The 15247-nt window shown below is 40.9% G+C and overlaps 1 long non-coding RNA gene across 2 annotated transcripts in view; it reads left to right on the plus strand.

Annotated features, from left to right (window-relative positions):
• Positions 1–15247, plus strand: part of LOC145545382 (uncharacterized) — a 179681-nt gene that overhangs the window by 60866 nt on the left and 103568 nt on the right. For both annotated transcript variants that reach the window (XR_014082038.1, XR_014082037.1), the window contains exon 3: positions 5987–6382. This is a non-coding gene — a long non-coding RNA (uncharacterized LOC145545382). The remainder of the gene's footprint in view (positions 1–5986; positions 6383–15247) is intronic.

Consider the following 15247-nt stretch of genomic DNA (forward strand, 5'->3'; position numbering starts at 1 on the left):
CTTCTTACTTTCTTGTTTTCATCTTTTGTCTGTCAATTTTGTCAATTAATGATTATTAAGGAAGAAAATTTAAGAATATAAATATTAAAAATTAAAGCCTTGACTTTTCATAATCTCTTTTTTCTTTTTTGATTTTTCATAATTCTTAATCAAGCATATTTTTTTTTCTAACAGAACTAGGCAACTTGAGAAATATTAGAGTAAAAATACAAAGAGGTGACTATCTTGAAGTGTAGTGTTTGTTTAACTTTCTGCAATATTTACTGTTTAGAATGTAACAGTAAACTCAAATTTATTTTAAATTTGTCTTAAATCAGCATGTAGTTCCTGGCAGAATATAGGTGCTCAATAAATATTTATTGGATCAAGGACTGATGAACTGTGGTAACAGATAAGCTCACTGATAATTTTGTTATATTTAGAGTTGTTTTAAAACACACCCAACATTCTTAGCTAATGGCTATTTTTAAAAAGTTAATCCCAAAAATGTACGTTTGGCAGAAACTGTTAATAATATTGCTCAAGGACCTCAACAGGAAATCTATGCTTGGCTTCCTTCCTCTTGGCAATCTAGGGCCAAAAGCAGCTTCTAGTGACATGCTTATTGGCAGTGTTTTTTGAGCATTGGCTCATGTAAATTTTTTGTGGTTTCGGTGCCAAATGTAAACAAACTAAAAAACTAAAACTAAATCTAAAAGCAGACTTGTCCCCAAAATTTGACTTAGGAATACAGGCTTTCCTGTATATGTTATTGGGCAAATGATAAGCATATTGAGGAAGTCTGGTGGGCAGCAGTTCTAAGAAACACAAAATGATTTAAATTTTGTGGCTCTGTTCAAGGCATTTGGAAGTGAAATCAAAGAATAGGATTCACTTATAGAACCTGCTAAATAATGTATCAATTCTTCTGCAATAAATTAAAATGTAAAATATTGCTCAATCTTCATTTTAGCCAACATTCCACTCTCCCAACATTCCACTCTCCAACATCTGGGAAACTGGGCAAGGGAGGAAACAGACTGCTTTTAATTACTCTGCATCAGCCAGAGATTGCTTAAACTTTCAAGGTGTGAGATGGAGCAAGGCAGAATATTAAAAATAGTAAATAGTTTTCACAAACCTTTCACAGATCATTAGCTTGAAAAGTAAATGAAAACAGACATCTCTAATTTCCTTCTTTTGCTCTTGGCATCATTTTCCAAATACTTGACCCTGATGGAAAATTGTTATATTTTGACAACCCCTACCAGGCTTCTGTGAACCCTTTTTGGGTACCAGAGAAAGAAACAGGTCCTACTGGACTATCCCACTACAATGTGGTTGAACCACAAACGTGGTCATGAGCATAGAGAGAAGGAAATCTTACCCTCAGAGGCATCTAACTCAAGTGACTTTTTTTTTCTTTGTTGCGCTCCATGGCATATGGAACTTCCCTGACCAGGGATCGAACCCTCACCCCTGCAATGGAAGTTCAGAGTCTTAACCACTAGACCACCTGAGAAGTCCTCAAGTGACATTTGATACAATTAATTTACAGGCAGTTGGAGAGTAAAGATAAATCAATGGAAGAGACAATTTACTAGAACTCTCTCTTGTCCTTCCAAAGTCTCCTTTCTCCTGACCAGAGGCTAATCTCTATTAAAACAAGACTGCTAAACTAGCCTACCATTCAAAATCTTGTAGTTTTCAGACTATCCTTTTTTTTTTTTTTTTTTTTTTAAGCTAAGACATTCTAAGACTGACTAATGAGTTTTCCCCCAGATTTCCCAGGTCTGAAGAAATTGTATCTCCCTCAGGTTCTCCCTGAGGCTTCTTACCCACATTTGTCTGGAAGAACAGGTGAAAACAGCACAAGAAAGAGTGAACTGGAGCAGTCTGTTTCTCTTGTAGGTGACTATTGTTCCAAATGCCAGAACAGCCTAAACTCCAGAATCCTTTAATCTGTATTTAGCTCCAAGGAGTATGAACTGCCATAATCACCCTCCAGAGACCTAACTTCATATTCACAGGGTCCCCATGTACGTGTTGGAGAAGGAAATGGCAACCCACTCCAGTACTCTTGCCTGGAAAATCCCATGGACGGAGGAGCCTGGTAGGCTACAGTCCATGGGGTCACGAAGAGTTGGACTCGACTGAGCGACTTCACTTTCACTTTTCACTCTCATGCATTGAAGAAGGAAATGGCAACCCACTCCAGTACTCTTGCCTGGAGAATCCCAAGGACAGAGGAGCCTGGTGGGCTGCTACCTATGGGGTCGCATAGGGTCGGACATGACTGAAGCGACTTAGCAGCAGCAGCAGCAGCAGCAGCAGCAGCATGTATGTGTGTGTTAGTCATTTAGTCGTGTCCAGCTCTTTGTGACCCGATTGACTGTAGCCCGCCAGGCTCCTCTGTGCATGAAATTCTCCAGCCAAGAATACTGGAATGGGTTGCCATTCCCTTCTCCAGGGGATATTCCCTACTCAGGGATTGAACCTGGGTCTCCCACATCACAGGCAGATTCTTTACCATCTGAGCCATCAGGAAAGCCACTATACTCCCATGTATAGTCAGAATATATTTATTGAGCATCTGCTTAGTGCCAAGTTCTGGGAATATACCCATGAATAAACATACACATTTTGCCCTCAGAAGTCTCACAGTCTAAGGGAGGAAAGTGGGTACTTACAAAAGCAATTTTGTAAGTGTTAGGTCCCAAAGCATCACATAAGAGGGACCACTCACAAAGAGCACTGTACGTTTGAGCGTAGCCCTCCCTGCCCCCTTTCCCTGTTTATGAGTGGGCAATATGAGTCTCTCTGTCTCTGAACATGGAAGCTGGCAAATAGGAAATGAAGGCCAATTCTCGTTAATGTTTTCCATATATATTTTGCTCCTCAAACACTTCCTTTGCTCCAGTGGTAAACTTTTTTACTTTGGGAAAGTAAACAGAATCCAACGCTACTCAATAAACAAGTGATAGGTACTCTCCATGGTAGAAGGCATTCTCAAACACCTTTCTTACCTGAAGATTTAGACGATCAATAAGCCAGCAGGTTAGTGTCCATTATTTGTTTCCATACCTCATTTAAGACTCCACATTGTATTTAGTTGTATTGAGTAGCTTCAGTTGCATGCAATGTATTCTGGTAAATCCTCTTTTTATTCTGTTACAAATATTTTCTAATTTTCCTTGTTATGGCTTCTTAGATGCACACATCATTTAAAAGTGGACATTTAATTTCCAAATACATAGCATTTTAAAATTATCATTGATATTAATTTCTCATTTTGATATTAATTTCTCATTTAAATGCTTTTTCTCTGTAATCACCCTCTGTGTTTCCTCAATCTTCTAACTTTATTGAGGCTTTCAATGGCTAAGTCAAAATCTCTCTTTGTAAATGTCACATGGCACTTGAAAATATGTGGGTTATTTTCAAATATCTTTTGATATTTATTTCTGACATAATTTCATAGTGATAAGAGAACAGACTGTAGGATTTCAATACCTTTAGACCATGAAATTTTTGTACCTTGTTTTATGTCCCTGGATTTGTTCCAGTGTCTCCTAGTTTATAGTCAAGGGGAAAGTGAATTTGTATGCTACTGTTGTGTGAAAATTGTATAAATCTTAATTATAATGAATCGGTTCTTAGTGCTTTTCAGTCTACTATATCCTTCTACTTTTCAATATACTTGTTCTATTAATTTTTAAGTGTTTGATATTGAAACTCCAACTAAAATCTTAATTCATCTACTTAAAAATAATTGTAATATAGAGTAGAACTATATGTAATTTTGTTCTGTATTTTCTAAGTCTCTTGTAAATATGTTATCATACTTTTATAATTTAAAACATTTAAAAAAAAGAGAAAAACATAAGCCAGCAGGTGAGAACAAGTGTAACATTCTGTTAAGGTCAGACTCAAAAAAACCTTAGTCCTCACGTGTACAGTTATATAGACCAGGCATTTTGAAATTTGGATGCTTCTGACTGTGACCCAAAAAGAAGATCCTAGGAAACCAAATTCCCCAGAGATGAGACTATCCATGTGATTTTTATCTTTGTGACCAATGATTAAATCTTGTTTAGTCTTCTATTGTCTTTCGCATAGCACAGTTTTTAGTTCAGCTTCCCCAGAAGTAGACTCTGAGATGAGGATTCACGTGCAAGTGATGTACTGAGAAAGCATCCGTATAAAGAGGCCATGAGGTGTGTAAGAGAAGCAGGACTGGGAGGGGAGGAATCTAAGCAAAGGTACAATTTCAGGTAAAGTCCTGCCTGACCCTGCAGGAGAGCAGCTCGAGAGTGTAATTTGTGCTTCAGGTTTTGTCCCATCTGGAGGCCAGTAGGTGGTCCTTCATAAGCCGATATCAGTCATCTGTGGGTCACCCAGGCGGACATAAACTCCTAGGCAGATGGCCAGTTTACTGTGTGTGGGGCAAGGCAGTTCTCAAAGTGACGCACAGGCCTTTTAGAAGTAAAGATATGCAGAAACCCAGCTAGAGGTATACAGAACCCATAAAAGGGATCCAAAAGGATCTGAGTAGAGCATTGACAAAGCTGCTACAAGTTGTTACAGTAGATAACAGAATTTATGCAAATAGTTTAAATAGTTCTCCCTCTCCCCCTTCCCTCCCCCCGTCTCTGTTGCTGAGTGTATATATCTGGATCTAATGCCTAGGTAAGTGTGAGCCAGGACCCCACTGTGCACCATGTCATAACTTAGAAGAAGGATCCTTGATCAATATCCTCATGGTGAACTCTCCACATTGACTTCCTGTTTTCTCCACATGTGCTGACCATGTGTTGGGTTGGCCACTCTCTTGTCCCAGCCATGTCTGCTCTGCTGGAGGTGGGATGCTGGTTGACTGGGAATCAGCATGTCTATGGCCAAACCTGCTCATGCTGTTTGTACTTGTTATTGAATTTTGCTGCTTTAATAAATCATCATGAGTCAATGAGATAAGAGGGCGAAATAGGGTTGTTCTTGTTATGAAACTTGAAAGTGTGAGGTTCATGTATTAGAGATGCTAAAAAAAAATGCTTTTCAAACAAGTGTCATTGAAACAACTGTAAAGAGATGGGTAAAAACCCTGAAGGATTTTGTACTGAAACTGACTGTAGGTTTAGCTGGGTTTTTTTTTTTTTGAAAAACAAACAAAAACCAACCATCCAAAGCCACTAAAACTATAACTCCTAAGAACTATACTACGGTTGTGGTAGATGTAATGGAAAGTAAGTGAACCTCAGTTGTTAAGCCTATGGTCAAAGTATTAGCAAACAATTGTATAATTAAATGCTTTATGTTGAAATAATATTTTCAAAAGCTATGTGTCTTATTTTTGTCATGATTCCCACTTTACCTAACTTTATTCAGTTGATCAACCAATCAATATGAAACTCACAGGCAGAAGAAAAAAACCAAACCTTACTTTTGGGAGCTGAGATTTTCCTTTTGTGCTTTGATGCTCACCCCTCTCAAGTTCACCCGTGGCTCACTTAAATATCCCCAGTGATGGAGCGAGCAGCGGAGTGGATAAACGCAGGGAGCACTGGGGAGACCCTTGGCTGTGGGCACCGCCCCAGGTGTTCACCGCTCCCCAGGTCCCACTCTCCATGCTCTTCACGTCCAGCCTGCTCCTCTCACACAGAGGGAGGAGGGCTTCCATGCCCACAGCACATGTTCTGCCAGAAACACAGTTCCCTTACTAGGGACAGACTAGTTCCCTTACTAGGGACTAGCTAGAGCATGGCCAGTTTACCCAGGAGACTTTAGAGTGTGGCTCTACTGTTCCCGAGAGAGGCTGTGGTGCTGGCCCCCCATGTGCCCAGCCCATAATCACCACAGACACTCAGACAGCACGCTGCAGCTGAGAGGCCCACCTGTTCAGCTGGGCTCATTCCAATCTTCCTTCCCTGAAGAGCTAGGCTCAATTTTTGAGCGTGGGGAAATGACTCACTGCAAAAATGTGAAATAGCACTTTCTTCACTCTCCTCAGAGTTCATCCAGAAGATGTCTAACTGGAGCAAGAGACAGACATCTCAGTCCTTGGGTGTCCTCCCCACTCCTGGCATCTGCATCGCCTCCAGCATCCAAGCTGGTCTAGGGTCAGGTCCTTTAAGAATGCCATCCATGTGGAAGTTCAGTGCTATACTGTCAACACCTGATGTTTTTTAAATGCTGGGGTCCAAGAGGACTCTAACTGAGGAGCGAGAGAAAGACTGTTCGAAGGTGCTACACACACTGCCTGCACAGTGACTCATATGTCACAGATATATGCAACAAAGTGGATCATTTGTACCCCAGAACATTCCTTTGGGGAGGAGTCCTAGGTCTGTTTGGAAGATGCCTTTGAGCACTCATGGCTGGGATCAACTGGAGTCACAGTGTCTGAGTAAGTAAATAGTTGCTTTGCTGAACCTGGAAAGATGTTTATAATCTTGTATTTAGATGGGGTAAAGGCCGTGGTGAATCATCTTTGCAGTGTTTTCAGTGCTTAGAGTCTTGGGTTTGGCAGTGCTAGAAAGACTGAGGTTGGGAAGTGCCACCTCAGGGGGTGGCATTGAGGTTGAGGCCTGGCTGGAAAAGTGGAAGGAGAATGTTGCAGACCCTGAGGTGGGGATGGGTCTGGTGTGTGAGAGTACAGACAGCACCAGTGTGGTTGGGCCGAGGAGGGGACTATGTGTGATGAGGGTCGGAGGGAGGACCCTGTGGGGCTGGTTGGCCAGTGCTCAGGCTCTGGGAGAAGCTGCCCTGGACATTTTGCATTCTGTGTCTTTGTGTACCCCCTAACTACATGGACATTTCCTTCATTGTGAGTTTCACGGTCCCAAGATAGAAACCACACGTTGGTTTTCCCAGCATATCTAGCAGTCAGGCCTGTCATGTGACCCTGGGGGCAGTCCCAGTTTCCACCAGTCAGATTTTGGTGATCTAATGAGTATTATGGTAACTATAGTTAACAATATATTATATACATTATAATAATACTATATAAAGGTTGCTAAGAGAGGAGAACTCAAATGCTCTCACCAAAAAAAAAAGAGAAAGAAATGGTAATTATGTGAGGTGATGAAGGTGTTAACTAAGCTTATCGTGGTATCATTTCACAATACAGAAGTGTGTCATATTATATCTTAAGCCTACACAATATTATATGTCAATTATATCTCAATAATGCTTGGGAAAAAATCTGGAAAAGAAGTATGGAGCCTGATATTTGGGCCTTGAATATCCAGATTTCCGGAGAAATATCAATAACCTCAGATACGCAGATGACACCACCCTTATGGCAGAAAGCAAAGAAGAACTAAAGAGCATCTTGATGAAAGTGAAACAGGAAAATGAGAAAGTTGGTTTAAAACTCAACTTTAGATAACTAAGATAACATTCAGATAACTAAGATCATGGCATCTGGTCCCATCACTTCATGGCAAATAGATGGGGAAACAGTGGAAACAGTGACAGATTTTACTTTTTGGGGCTCCAAAATCAATGCAGATGGTGACTGCAGCCATGAAATTAAAAGATGCTTGCTCCTTGGAAGAAAAGCTATGACAAACTTAGACAGCATGTTAAAAAGCAGAGACATTACTTTGCCAACAAAGGTCCATCTAGTCAAGGCTATGATTTTTCCAGTAGTCACGTATGGATGTGAGAGTTGGACTATAAAGAAAGCTGAGTGCCAAAGAATGGATGCTTTTGAACTGTGGCATTGGAGAAGACTCTTGAGAGTCCCTTGGACTGCAAGGAGATCCAACCAGTCCATCCTAAGGAAATCAGTCCTGAATATTCATTAGAAGGACTGATGCTGAAGGTGAAAGTCCCATACTTTGGCCACCTGATGTGAAGAACTGACTCATTAGAAAAGACCCTGATGCTGGGAGAGATTGAAGGTGGGAGGAGAAGGGGACAACAGTGGATAAGGTGGTTGGATGGCATCACTGACTCAATGGACATGAGTTTGAGTAAACTCCGGGAGTTGGTGATGGACAGGGAGGCCTGGCATGCTCCCATGACCCCATGCAGTCCATGGGGTCGCAAAGAGTCGGATATGACTGAGCAACTGAACTCAACTGAGATATCCAGTTGGAATGTTTTAATTTTTTAGATATTGGCTCATCACTGAAAGTTTTTGAGAAAGGAAATGACATGGTTATAATCACATAATCCTAGGACAGGATAGAAATTTGACACATGCAAGGCTTTCTGCAAATATTTGTTGAAAAGAATTGGATATCTTTGTCAATTGCTTACATGTAATTTCCCTACATGTAAAAAATTGAAGGTAGTTCACTAGGTATGCTTTTAAATTAGAATTTGGAAATTATTATCCTGAAGTATTTGAAGGATCTTTTCAGTAAGAAAAACTAACAATTGTTCTGAATCTTAAGATGTCAGATTCTGTCTGAATCTATAGACACCAGAGTAAATGAAAACAGCTAAAATGAAGGAAGATAATTTTGAACCTCGAAAGAATTCAACCATCAAGCAATAAAATAAAAAATTTTAAAAATCAGGTTCTAAGGGTGACTAATGAGAATTAGAACAAAAGTATAGCCTTCCTATAAAAAACTTTACATGACAAATCAAAGATAAAGTCTCATAAAGAGTTCTGCAGCAGAAAAGATCCAGGAAATATTGTGGAAAAGAGGTTCATTTTAGAGCCATATTCCAGCCCTGAATGGACCAGAGCAAAAGATTTTTGGAATTATGTGGCCAGGCAAATTGGAGGCATCTGCAGATCCAGTTTTATCTGCAGGACCTTTTAAAAAGGGAAGGCGAAGGGGAAAGAACAAACAAATATCAAAGATAAAAATTCTGGAGTAATAATGACTTGGGTATAGTTGATGCTCAATAAATGTTAATTGATGAAAATTGGTGCACAGAAATGGTGGCAAACAGAACATTTAAAAGAAACAATAGAAGTGTCCAAAAGAATAATTGATCACTATCCGACTATTGTTTGTGGGAATTTGGTTAAGGAGAGTTTTTTGGTGAAAAATTCTATCAACTAGTCCATGAAACCCACTGTGCCCCCAGACCTCATCACATGTAGCGACTTATAAGCAATTCCATCTTCATGTATTTGTCATGCCTGCACCACAGAATTCTCAAGTCCCAAATGTTTGGACCAACAGTTAGTTCTTGAGCAAGGGAGGTTAGGTCAGGTGCCTATGAAACATGGCCCAGTGAGGTGCTGCATATTGAATGGTGACGCACGTAGCCGATCAGATGCAAGATGCCCACAGAGAAGCTAGGCAGGCCAGACAGTCAGTCCCAGAGTGAGACATGCTGCCTGGGATATCTGGAACTACCACTGTGTCCCAAACAATTAGAAGCCAGTGTTTCCTATTCCTTAAGCCTGTTCTACATTCTAATGTTGACATTCTGAAGGACTAATTGCCTGCTCAGATAGTTCCACAGGCTTCCTTAATTCTATGTGTATTGTTACAATAAGTCCACGTGACCCAAGGCTATCTCAGCAGGCCTCTTCCTTGCAACCTGAAAGGAGCAAATTATCATAGGCTTTAGTTGTAAGTGGGAGAAGGCAATGGCAACCTACTCCAGTACTCTCGCCTGGAGAATCCCACGGACGGAGGAGCCTGGTGGGCTGCAGTCCGTGGGGTCACTAAGAGTCGGACACAGCTGAATGACTTCACTTTCAATTTTCACTTCCATGCATTGGAGAAGGAAATGGCAACCCACTCCAGTGTTCTTGCCTGGAGAATCCCAGGGACGGGGGAGCCTGGTGGGCTGCCGTCTCTGGGGTCGCACAGAGTCGGACACGACTGAAGCGACTTAGCAGCAGCAGCAGCAGCAGTTAGTTGTAAATATGTATTTGTGTGTAACTATTAAATGAAAAAGGAGACACACTCTAATAAACCAACTTTAAAGATTATTATTACTGCTCCTGCAAACCTGCTCTTTGGGTTACCTCTTCCTTACCCTTTGGATAAAATCTAGGACAGGATGTATAACTTTTCTGGTTATTCTGAAGTAATAGAAGTCTTCATTTCCATCAAAAACAGCCTCTGTTTGGTCATTTAATATTACCATACTAGGTCATTGTGCTTAAAGCCAATCAACAAACAAAACCTTCCAAACATCAATCAAAGTTAAAGGCTCTCCACTCCCCCATCTAGGCCTGCAGTAGGTGGGAAGTGTCTGTGGAAAGGTGGCTGATCAGTATCCTTTCTCCTTACCCTCTGACTCCATCCTGTCCATTAGTCAACTCTGTCAGAAGGGAAACAGTGGGTGGGGGCAGGAAAGATTTTACCTGAATGGCACTTGTATGATGTTTTCTTCAGCCTTGAACAGTATTTAAAGCAGATCTCTTGTGAGTTCCTTCATGGGCTCTTCGGAGACCCACCTGACCCCTCATCACAAGAGATCTCTCACCTGTGGCTTCTCACTATGGGTACTTGCAGCTGCCTAGATAGCACTCCTCACTCAGCCTGTGGCCATGGACTGTATATTTTGAGCATCTCTCTGCTAAGCAGTGTCTCCTCGTGGCAGAATCTAAGATAGCAGCTCTCCGGCTCTTCCTCCTGGCCCATTAGGACCCTCTATCCAGGAATACAGTCACTGCTTACACCATAGCCCCTATTCTACTTCCAGGTTTTGCTTGGGTGAGACTATTGCCCTCAATTTTCCTGAGGTGGGGAACAGACCTGGTCTGTTATGCACCGCAAAAATCAGTCTCTCCTTGAAGCCCTCCTCTCTCAACACCTTCCAGTGAGGGGAGTGTGGGGGCTGTGGAATTCACACTTAAATCCTCTTTCTGAAAGAATCTTCTAATCTCCAGATTTCTGGCCACATCAACACTTTTATATCCAATTCCAGTGCAATTTGCAAGTCCTGCATAGCTAGGCTACAGTCTCACTTCAAAATGGAGGAGTGTTTGGTATCCATAATCTTGGGACCTCAGCCAAAAATGAGTCTGGAATAGTTCCATTTTAATATCTTATTGCATTTGTAAAGACCTTTCTGTAATTCAGGAGATTTATGTACTTTTTTTGTCATTGTTTCACTTAAAAAAATATCAATGACAATTGATCTATTAGGAGACTTTTTTTTCTAGCTTTTAATTAACTTATTTTTTACTGAAGGATAATTTCTTTACAGAATTTTGCTGTTTTCTGTCAAATCTCAACATGAATCAGCTATAGGTATACATATATCCCTTCCCTTTTGAACCTCCCTCCCATCTCCCTCCCAAACCCATCCCTCTAGGTTGATACAGAGCCCCTGTTTGAGTTTCCTAAGCCATACAACAAATTCCTGTTGGCTATCTATTTTACATATGGCAATGTAAGTTTCCATGTTACTCTTTCCATACATCTCACCCTCCCCTTCCCTCTCCCCATGTCCATAAGTATATTCTCTATATCTGTTTCTCCACTGTTGCTCTGTAAATAAATTCTTCAGTACCATTTTTCTAGATTCCATATGTATATGTTAGAATACAGTATTTATCTTTCTCTTTCTGACTCACTTCACTCTGTATAATAGGTTCTGGGTTCATTCACCTCATTAGAACTGACTCAAATGCATTCCTTTTTATTCTTTTTTCTTTTAATTAATTTATTTTAATTGGAGGCTAATTACTTTACAATATTGTAGTGGTTTTTGCCTTACCCTGACATGAATCAGCCATGGCTGTTCATGTGTCCCCCATCCTGACGCCCCTCCTGCCTCCCTCCCCATCCCATCCCTCAGGGTCGTCCCAGTGCACCAGCCCTGAGCACCCTGGGAGAATAACTTTTTATGTCTAGAAAGTAAAGTCTAATGTAGAACTAAGTGAGATGGCCCACAAAAAGTCCTTAGCATAGTGATTGACATATAGTAAGTGCCAAATAAACACTAGTGTTTATTATTATTATTAGCTATCCTTTCACTTACATGAAGAGAAAGAAGTGAATTTGAGCATTTCAGTTGGATTTAACACATGAATAAATATTTGAAATCCATTTAGCCCCTTTGATCTCCATGAGGTTGATAAGTATATATGAGGTAAATCACGCTATTAAAAGCTGTCTTTCTCCTCTTTGCCCACCAATGGGGAAAATTCACTGATTAGTCTAAGAGGTATAGGATCATATATAAAAAATACGCATTCTTTAGAGAACACACCACCCATACAACACCTGAATTTGAACTGTTCAACATCTTAGGAAGAATTCATGCTTAAGACCTCTGTACTTAAGAACATGGAGTTTCAAAATCTTTGTTCCAATAATTTCATTTCCTTTCATTTGACTCCTACAATGTTTCTTATGGTTTAAGTAGTTTTTTTTAATTAGTTTGTTTATCTATTTTTTAACTTTACAATACTGTATTTGTTTTGTATTATAACCGATGCATCCTGCCATCACCATAAGAGTGCAAAATAAGAGTATACACTTTTTCTTTTTACTTTAAAAAACTTTTTAGTTGAAGCATAGTTGCTGTACAATATTATGTAAGTTACACATGTACAGTATAGTGGTTCACAATTTTTAAAGCTTATATTCCATTTATAGTTATTATAAAATATTGGCTATATTCCCTGTGTTGTACAATATATCCTCTTTTACTATTCAAATTAATAACTCAAAGCCTCATCTAATACAAGAATGATTTCTTCCCTAGTAGAGTTTTTCTTTATAAGCCAAAAGCTCCAAGGGGTTATTCAATCTAATACCTGTCCTGTTGCCTCACAGAGAATGTGCTTGGTTGTGCACTGGAGTTGCGCCTTTTCTGTGGCTATTACTGAGGTTCCTACAAAAAGAAGTGGTTTAGTATGATGGACATTCTATAATGCATGTAGAAAAGTGTTTAAGAACACATATGATAAAGATCTTTTTAAGAGTACTGAAAAATAAGTAAATACATAGGTAGTTAGGTAAGTAGGTAGATAAAGAAATTATAAAGCCCCACCCCCAAGAAAAAGAGTCAGTCCAGCACTCTGTTCAGAGCCTCTGCTTTGGTGATAGAGGCATAGGTAATACTTTCTTTGAAGGGAGCAGGAAGATGAGTGCAAGATGAAGAAGTGGGCCTAACTTCCATATTATAGCTCTTTAGTTACACAGCTCTTTCAGCTTACACTCACTCTCTGTTATTTTCCCAAGGCCACCAACAGTGACAGAGTGGCTGGGAAAGGAGGGTCTCTAACCTCAGCCACAGGTGGAACTCTCCCATGACAATCAAGCCCTGGGGAAAAACTCAACCACCTGACTAGACTGCCCTCTCCACTGGTTTCTCTTCAGGACTGAGTGCCCGCCTGCTTGATGGCCTTGAAGTGTGACCAGTTTAAACCCTTGGAGCTATAATATTAACATTAAGGAAAGAGAGTTGGTACCCCCTCCCTCTTTGAATCTCTTTGGCCCTTATACCAGTTTGCCTATTTGTTCCCTGTAATATCTGTGTTCCTTACTAATAAGGGCCAAGCAGGTAGAGCTTCCCCAGACAAAGAAGACCTGTGCAAGGCAACTGGATATAGCCCCCGCTAGAAAGACACAATAGTCATTAAAATAGTGCCCATCTGTGTAGCAGTTTCACTTAAAGGGGGTGGGGGGGGGAATTAGTGTTTGCCCACATTGGGTATGTGTGTTAGTTGCTCAGTTGTGTCTTATTCTTTGCGACCCCATGGACTGTAGCCCCCATGGACTGTAGCTACATGGGATCCTCCAGGCAAGAATATTGGAGTGGGTAGCCATTTCCTTTTCCAGGGGATCTTCTTGACCCAGAGACTGACCCTGGGTCTCCTGCATTGCAGGTGGATCCACCAGTGTCCCTGGTGGATTCTGAGCCACCAGGGACAGTAAAGAATCTGCCTGTAATGCGGGAGACTCATGTTCGATCTCTGGGTCAGAAAGATCCCCTAGAGAAGGGCATGGCAACCCACTCTAGTATTCTTGCCTAGAGGATCCCATGGACAGAGGAGCCTGGTGGGCTACAGTCCACGGGGTCTGAAAGAATTGGACACGACTGAGCAACTAACATGCATTGGGTGTCTTGCTACACATGTGATTGAGCTACTTAAAAATTTTAAATGTCCAGTGGTTTATGTCAATACCTGGGAGATCTAAACTCCTAGGTAGACTTGCTACAAGTAACTGGGGTCCAATACCTAAGGCGCTAGCAGGAGAACAAGTCTGGAAAGCCATCCCTGCTGAATGAACTGGAAAAAACTTAAAAACCTACATCATCTTACAGGTTGACACACCTGAAAACAGATCTCAAACAGCACACACAATGATTTGGTGGCAGTTCATAAGCAGCACCTATTATGGCAGCAGTACCTCTGCCATCAGCTGAGAGAAATTTCTGACCAAGATGCCAGACATACTGAGTCACCTACAATCCCCTGCCACCCACACCTCTCACTTCTGGCTGCACAAATATGTACCGGTGGTTTCAAGATGTGATTTAACTAATTTGCCTCTGAGAGATGGCTTGTACCATGTGTAGGAAAAAAAAAATCCATCAACACAAAGTTGGCCATTTAATTCTTCTGCCAGGAACAAAAAGGATTTTGTATGTTTGTTGATCTAGCCTTTACTTTGTAATGAGGGACATGACAGAGAAACTGGCTAAGCCATGCTCTTTGCCTTTCAGATTATTTTTAGTAGGTAATCTTGTCTTAAGTGGATGGAACACGGCAGCAATATAGAGTTTTAAACTTTAAAAGAAATAGAAACACAAGAGAAAGTCTAAAATTTCCATTTGGAGCCTGGCTTCAATGGAGATTTTCCAAAATATCAAAGATGACAAATCTCCAAGGAGTGGGACAAGTTTTGGCTCATCTAATTAAAAATAGCTAGTATTGCTTTTGTGTCTCTCCACATTTTCTACTCTTTTGCATCCTTCACTATTTTCTATGGGTAAAACTTCCAACTCCTCAGCCTGAAATACAAAGACTTTGACAATACAGCTAGAATTTTCCTTCCAGCTTCATGTCTCACTCCCTCCTCCATTCCTAGAATCTATACTCCAATCTCATAGGACCACCCCTCAATCCCTGTACATTGTTGCTGTTGTTGTTCAGTCCCTAAGTTATGTCCGACTCTTTGTGACCTCATGGACTGCGGCATGCCAGGCTCCCTGTCCCTCACCATCTCCTGGAGTTTGCTCAAACTCACGTCCACTGAGTTGGTGATGCCATACACCCATCTCATTCTCTGTTGCCCTCTTCTCCTCCTGCCCTCCATCCTTCCCAGCATCAGGGTCTTTTCCAGTGAGTTGGCTCTTCGCATCAGGTGGCCAAAGTATTGGA

This window comes from Giraffa tippelskirchi, chromosome 4, assembly GCF_054371585.1.
Source record: "Giraffa tippelskirchi isolate mGirTip1 chromosome 4, T2T-mGirTip1v1.2.pri, whole genome shotgun sequence".
NCBI classification, from domain to species: Eukaryota; Metazoa; Chordata; class Mammalia; order Artiodactyla; family Giraffidae; genus Giraffa; species Giraffa tippelskirchi.